The sequence below is a fragment of the Arachis ipaensis genome, chromosome B4, assembly GCF_059453495.1.
Source record: "Arachis ipaensis isolate K30076 ecotype BB chromosome B4, ASM5945349v1, whole genome shotgun sequence".
Lineage (NCBI taxonomy): Eukaryota > Viridiplantae > Streptophyta > Magnoliopsida > Fabales > Fabaceae > Arachis > Arachis ipaensis.
In genome coordinates, this window is record NC_142439.1 from 91,395,289 (window position 1) to 91,402,867 (window position 7,579).

Sequence of the window (7,579 nt, forward strand, 5' to 3'; positions counted from 1 at the left end):
CTTTCTCCCTTTCTTGTTCTTCTGATTCCTCCCTTGGGTTTGCCATGGTATCACTAGAAGAATTGTGGGTAGAGATTTGCTTTGATAGATATCCAATTTGTGCTTCTAGCTTTTGAATGGCAGCACCTTGATTTTGTAAGTTGGATATCACTTCTTCCTTAAAGCTTTTCAAATCGGCCACATCTCTGCCCATAGTTGCAAGCATTCCTTCTATCCTGGTTAACTGATCATGAAGTGATTGGTTCGGATTGGGTTGATGAGGTTGATTATCTTGGCTGTGATATGGTGGCTGGGAGTATGTGTTTTGTGTGGGCTGATAGAGTCTTTGGTTGGAGTGTTGGTAGTGGTATGACTCTTGTGTGTAGTGGAATGAGTCTTGTGGATAGTGAAATGAATTGTATGAATTTGAGAAGGAATTTTGTGCTGAGAAATGCTCAAGTGATGAAGAATTTGGATATGTAAAACTAGGAGGTGAGGTTGGATAATTCAGAGGTGATGGCTCTTGATGAATGGGGTGTGAATAAGTGAAATCTCTTTGGTTTTGATCTTCCCAGCCACAACTTGAGTAGTGATCAAATTCACCAAAACATGGACCATTTTGTGGCTCTGGGAAGTACCCCATTTCCTGTTCCTGATACTCCCACCCACCATGAGCATAATAACATGAATCATTCTGTGGTGGTGGAGAGTTTCTCATGAATTTTGATTGACCAAAAGATGATGGATACTCCTTTCTTTTTTGCAATGTGCTCAGTCTCAAACAATACTCATCCAAAGATAGTGGAAATTCCATAGTGAGGCAATATCACAAACAGCTAGTGGTTAGTATGCTAACAAGTGAATAAGCAAAGAAAACAAATTAAAATTTGCAGAAATTAGCAGTAATAAACTGAAACAAAAACTATTAACAAAAGAAAAGAAAAATTGCTCAATCTAGTTAACTTCCAATCGGAGAATTGTCAATCGAAAACCAATCCCCGGCAACGGCGCCATAAACTTGATGTGCATAAACTTGATATGCTACGATTTAGGAAATTGCACGATCGGCAAAATTCCTTCCGGCAAGTGCACCGGTTATCGTCAAGTAAAAACTCACAATAGAGTGAGGTCGAATCCCACAAGGATTGGTTGAGTGAGCAATTCGGATTAGAAGTATGTTCTAGTTGAGCGGAATCAAGATTTAGATGAGAATTGCGGAATGTAAAATTGCATGAATTAAAGAGCGAGAAGCTAAATTGCTGAAATTAAAAGGGATGGGGGTGATTGCATGAATTTAATTGCAGAATGTAAAGAGAAAGTGGTAAATCAGAAATGGGGAGTTCATTGGGTGTTAGGAGATATTGAGATCTCCGAATCAAAACAACTTTTATCCCTTCCTCAACCAATGCATTCATTGAATTTTGCTTGGCAATCTTATATGATTGGATCCCAATCCCTTGGCTCACCAATTCTCTCTAAAAACAAACAAATTCCCAATCCCTTGGTTTAAATGTTCATAAGAAGAGATGATGCTCGATCTCTGATTATACCACACAGTTTCATGAACCACAATTTGGTAGGATTACATGTCACAATATCCATCCAAACCCCAATCCAATTCACGGTGAGAAAGCTTCTCTAGCATGAATCCTCCATTCCTTTCCCAAGGTTCCAAAGGATTCCAATTATGGGTAGTTTCTTTCCCAAGACAACTACCCAATGGAATTAGATCGAGAAGCTTTCTAACAAAATTCAAGAGAAAAGATTGAAGAAGAAGATAAAACTATTATTGATTCATTGAATTACAATAGAGCTCCCTAACCCAATGAAAGGGGTTTAGTAAGTCATAGCTCTGAATTCAATTCCAAAACTAAAAGAAAATGATCCCAAGTTCTCCGTGTACAAGTTCCCCCCCCAGGGGCTGGATTCCCCTTCAATCCCCCTTTCTCCCAAATGCAGAAACTAAGGCCTTTAAATAGGCTCCCTAAATTACAAAATGAAAATGAAATTCAAAGCAAATTACAATCAAATGAAAATAAACTATTCTAGATGATTCTTGTGGCCTTGATTTGGTGTTGTTGATGGGCCTTGCTTGCTTGAAGGGTAGAGTGACATAATTGATCCAAAAAGGATAATGATCCATTAAACTACACTCAAACGTTGCACCCCCCTTTCTTGAGTCGTCACTTTGTTCTCTTGTCAACCTTGCCAATTTGATGCCAAATATAGACTATTATACCTCGTTGGAAAGCTATGGATGTCAGCTTTCTAACGCAACTGGAAGCACCTCAATTGGATCTCTATAGCTCAAGTTATGCTTGATTGAAGGTGACAAGGTTGCTGGTTGGTTTGACAGCGTTTAAGCCAACGTTTAAGTCACTTAAACGTGCTCGAAAATGCCAATTTTGGGAGCTCAGTTGCATTGTCTACCCCATACTTCTATACATCGTTGGAAAGCTCTGGATGTCTAATTTCTAATGCAACTGGAAGCGCATCATTTGGAGTTCTACAACTCGAGTTATACTCCATGGAAGGTGAAGAGGTCAGCTGGCCTGATTGCATGTTGGTACTATGCTCTTCTATGCACATTACGGGGCTGTTTTCTCCCTCAATTTTTAGTATCCACCATGCATGCCATATATGCTTGGAAAGCTCTAGATGTCTTCTTTCCAATGCATTTTGAATCACCTCATTTGGAGTTTTGTAGCTCAAGTTATTTATGTTTGAAGAAGGCATGGTCAAGCTGTTCCATATAACACGTTTAAGCTCCAGTTTAAGCTTAAACTGGAGCTTAAACGCTGGCACTCCCTGGAGGCACAAGCTCGAGCACGTTTAAGCTTCAGTTTAAGGTTAAACTGAAGCTTAAACGTGGAAATGAGAAAGCAACCCTGGAGGAGAAAAAATAGTCGAACACGTTTAAGCTCCAGTTTAAGGTTAAACTGGAGCTTAAACGTGGAAATGCTCCCTGGTGCATTTCTAATTCTGGCGTTTAACTTCCAGTTTAAGGTTAAACTGGAGGTTAAACGCCACTTTCAGCATTTCCTTAGCTCTCATGGTTTTGGCGTTTAAGCTCCAGTTTAAGCTTAAACTGGAACTTAAACTCCACATGTGATATTCAAGCTTCCTTTATTGATTTTGTTGCTTCCTTGCCTAGCCTCTTCTTCCCTGAAATCATCCAAACAACTGCATCAAAGTCTTGCAAAATTTCATGAGAAATCTTTCATTCATAGCATTCAAGGAATATAACTAAAAACTCATGGAATTTGCATCAAAATCTTCATGTTTGAATGATTTAAGACAAGCATGACTATTTGGCCCAAATGATTACTTAAGGCTCAAGAAAATGCATAAAACAACTAAAAATAACAGAAAAATGCTAGTGAAACTAGCCTAAGATGCCTTGGCATCATGACACTCACCTTTGTCACTAACGTTGGACTAAGCCACTTTGAGCCACGTTAGTTGCCACGTTAACTTAGTTAACGTGGACTCTAACGTGGAGGGAGCAAAGAATCGCCAACGTTAGTGACACCCACCTTTGTCACTAACGTTGGAATGAGCCACTATGAGCAACGTTAACTCCCACGTTAACTTAGTTAACGTGGAAGCTAACGTGGAGGAAAGAATGATGAGCCAACGTTAGTGACACTCACCTTTGTCACTAACGTTGGAGATGGCTATCACTACCACGTTAGAAGCCACGTTAACCTAGTTAACGTGAACTCTAATGTGGGAAGTAGGGGCATTTTGGAACGTTAGTGACAAAGGTAAGTGTCACTAACATTCTCGAAGATTTGGCAAGCCTACGTTAAAGGTCACGTTAGCCACACTAACGTGAACTCTAATGTAGGGGGAAGGGAGGACTCTCAACGTTATTGGAAAAGGTAAGTCCCAATAACGTGTGCGAAGGACCAAGAGGCAACGTTAGTGGTCACGTTGGTGCCACTAACGTTGAAGTTAACGTAGATCATCCCTGGGTTAGGAACATTAGTGAAAAAGGTGATTGTCACTAACGTTCTCAAACCCACACTTTCACTTAACGTTAACGCCACTAACGTCCTAAGCTAAAGTCCCTGCCTGCTTCACACATTCTCTCTGTAAGTAAAGCAAAGCCCACTGAAGAGGATAACTGCTTCAAACTCAAGATCCAAAGTCCCATATCCAAGAATTGAAGAACCAACTAGAAGATCAGAAGAGTAGTATATATAGGGGTAGTTTTGAATTAGAAAAAGGGAAGAGCTTTTTGGCATTATTAGAATTACTCTCTGTATTTTACTTTCTCTGCAACTTTTAGTTTAATTATGAGAATGTACTCTCCATCTATGCTTTTCATTCCCAGAGCTATGAACAACTAAACCCCTTTCATTGGGTTATGGAGCTCTGTTGTAATTTGATGGATCAATAATAGTTTTCATTATCCTTCTTCTCTCTTTTCTCTTGATTTTACTAGAAAGCTTTCAATCTTCATCCAATTGAGTAGTTATCTTGAAAAAGAAGCTATTCATACTTGGATCTCTTCTGAACCTTGGAAGAGGAATGAAGAGATCATGCTAGAATTGCTTTCTCATGTTGAACCAAATTGGGGTTTGGGCGGATATGGTGACATATAATTCTCCCAATACTTTGATTTGGAAATACATGTGGTATAATAAGTGACCACACTTCATCTTTTCTCATGAGCAATTAGACCAAGGAATTGGCTATTGATCTTATTTGAGAGATTGAATTACCAAGGAATTGGAATTCAATCACTTAAGATTGCCAAGGAGATCAATGAATGCATTGATTGAGGAAGAGATGAAAATGAACTTGATCCGGAGAATGCAACATCTCCTAAGCCCAATGAACTCCCCATTTCTGATCTTACCCATTCTCTTTACTTTTTGCTATTTACTTTCATGCTAAACTCCCCTTCCCCATTTAAGATTCTGCAATTTACCTTCCGTCATTTATTTTCTGCAATTTACTTTCCCGCCATTTAATTTCCTGCAATTCTCAACCCAATTTTTGCTTAGCTCAACTAGAACCTTCTTCCAATTAAAGTTGCTTGACCAATCAATCCCTGTGGGATTCGACCTCACTCTATTGTGAGTTTTTACTTGACGACAATTCGGTATACTTGCCAAGGGAGATTTGTTAAAGGACAAGTTTCCGTGCATTAAGTTTATGGCGCCGTTGCCGGGGATTGATTTTTTTTATCTACATTGATTAAATTGGTGGATAACTAGATTGAGCATTTGTTTTTATTTTGTTTGATTTAAGTTTATTTGAGTAATTTACTTTCTATTTGGCTATTTTCTTCCCTTTCCCCTACCCATTTTCTTAGTTGTTTACAATTCAATCACTAACTCACTAACTGTTTGATATATTGCATCACTCACACTAACAGCATTTCTGTAGAAATTACTGTTTTCATCTATCTCTCTTGCTTGTTCCTTGTTGGTTGTATGACAGGTAGAAGAAGCGGGGCTTCAACTTCCTTTGATTCTGAACCTGAGAGGACCTTCCTTAGATTAAGGAGGGAAGCAAGAGGAAAGAGAGCAGTTGGTGCTGAGGAAGAGGAAGAGTACTTTGAACCAGACATGGATGAGAATATGGAAAACCATCATGAAAAAAAGGCTCACAACCATGGCAGAGAAGGTCCAGCACATCAGGCTGGCAAGAGAGAAGAGTTCTGGGTTCTTACATCAACCCAAACCCAGGAAACTGTGGGAGTAGCATCCAAAGGCCAACCATACATGCCAACAACTTTGAACTAAAGCCACAGCTCATCACCCTTGTTCAGAACAATTGTTCATTCGGAGGAAGTGTCCTAGAAGACCCCAATCAACATCTAACCACCTTCCTGAGGATATGCGAAACTATGAAGTTGGATGGTGTTCATCCTGACACCTATAGACTACTTCTGTTTCCCTTCTCACTCAAGGACAAAGCATCTAAATTGCTGAAATCCTTTCCGAAGGAGAGTTTAGCAACCTGGGAAGATGTGGTGAACAAGTTCTTGGCAAGATTCTATCCTCCTCAACAGATCAACAGGTTGAGAGCTGAGGTACAAACCTTTAGGCAGCAAGATGGTGAGACTCTATATGAAGCATGGGAGAGGTTTAAGGACCTGACAAGAAGATGCCCGCAAGATATGTTCAATGAATGGGTACAGTTGCACATTTTCTATGAAGGTCTTTCATCTAAATCAAAGAAGGCAGTAGACCATTCATCTAGGGGATCTCTGAACAAGAAGAAGACCATTGAAGAAGCCATAGATGTCATTGAGACTGTAGCAGAGAATGACTACTTCTATGCTTCTGAAAGAGGCAACACTAGAGGAGTGATGGAGTTAAACAATGTGGATGCACTGCTAGCTCAAAACAAGATGATTACCAAGCAATTAGCTGACTTCACCAAGAAGATGGAGAGGAATCAAGTAGCAGCAACCCAAGAAGGAGTGAATGAAGAAGCAGAGGGTGATCAGGAACAAGCCAACTACATTGGGAATTCACCCAGGCAGCACCATGACCCATACTCCAAACCATATAATCCTGGTTGGAGGAACCACCCAAACTTTGGGTGGGGAAATCAACAAGATCAAGGCCAAGATCAGAGACGTCGCAACCCCAACAACAATACAGCTCACCAACATTCCACACAGAGATCATATCAACACAACCCTAACAACACCTCTCCACATCATTACCAAAACCAAAATAACCCTTCTCATCCCTCCAATCTCAACTCTCCATCATCGAAAGAAAGACCATCAAGGATTGAGACTCTACTTGAAGGCATATGCAAGGAGATTCAAGATAACAAGGTGTTCAAAGAGGAGGTGCGAGCCAATATCAAGAATCAGGGAGACACCATCAAGAAGCTGGAATTTCAAGTGGGATACCTATCTGAGAAGATTTCCAAACCTACTGATAGCTTCCCAAGTGACACAGAGAAAAATCCAAGAGGTGAAGCAAATAAAGTTAGATGGAAAGATTGCAAGATGGTTACTATAAGTGATAAGGAGACTGAGGAAGAGCTGAACAAACCATCAGAACAATCTGAAGATTCATCAGAAGGAAAGCAGGAAGAGAATCCTCAAGAAACCACAATTACGCAGAAAGAGTTGCTGAGGCTCTATGCACACTTTCCCCAATTACTAAATGGTGGTGTAGAAAAGAGAATATACTCAAGGTTTCTTGACATATTTGCATCCCTCCATGTGAATATACCATTCATCAAGGCTCTCAAACAAATGCCCTCATACATCAAGTATATGAAGGAGCTGCTGACCAGGAAAAGCTCACTCAAGGGAGGACAAACCATGGTGATGAACAAGGAGTGCAGTGCTCTCATTCAACCAGAGCTGCCTACAAAAAGGAAGGACCCAGAGAGTTTTCACATCCCCTGTGCCATAGGAGAAACAATGTTTGACAAAGGACTCTGTGATCTGGGAGCAAGCATCAACTTAATGCCTTTATCCCTTATGAAGAGGCTGCAAATCAATGAGCTGATGCCCACAGACGTAGTCATCAGGCTGGCGGACAAAACTCAAAAACAAGCAATTGGAGTGGTTGAAAACGTGCTGGTGAAGGTTGGGAACTACTTCCTTCCCACA

The 7,579-nt window shown here is 40.3% G+C and overlaps 1 non-coding gene across 1 annotated transcript; it reads right to left on the reverse strand.

Moving 5' to 3' along the window:
* Positions 1-6,013: 6,013 nt before the first annotated feature.
* LOC148568346 (small nucleolar RNA R71) lies at positions 6,014-6,120 on the reverse strand. Its single transcript, XR_015882552.1, has one exon. It is a non-coding gene; the product is annotated as a small nucleolar RNA R71 (small nucleolar RNA).
* Positions 6,121-7,579: the final 1,459 nt, after the last annotated feature.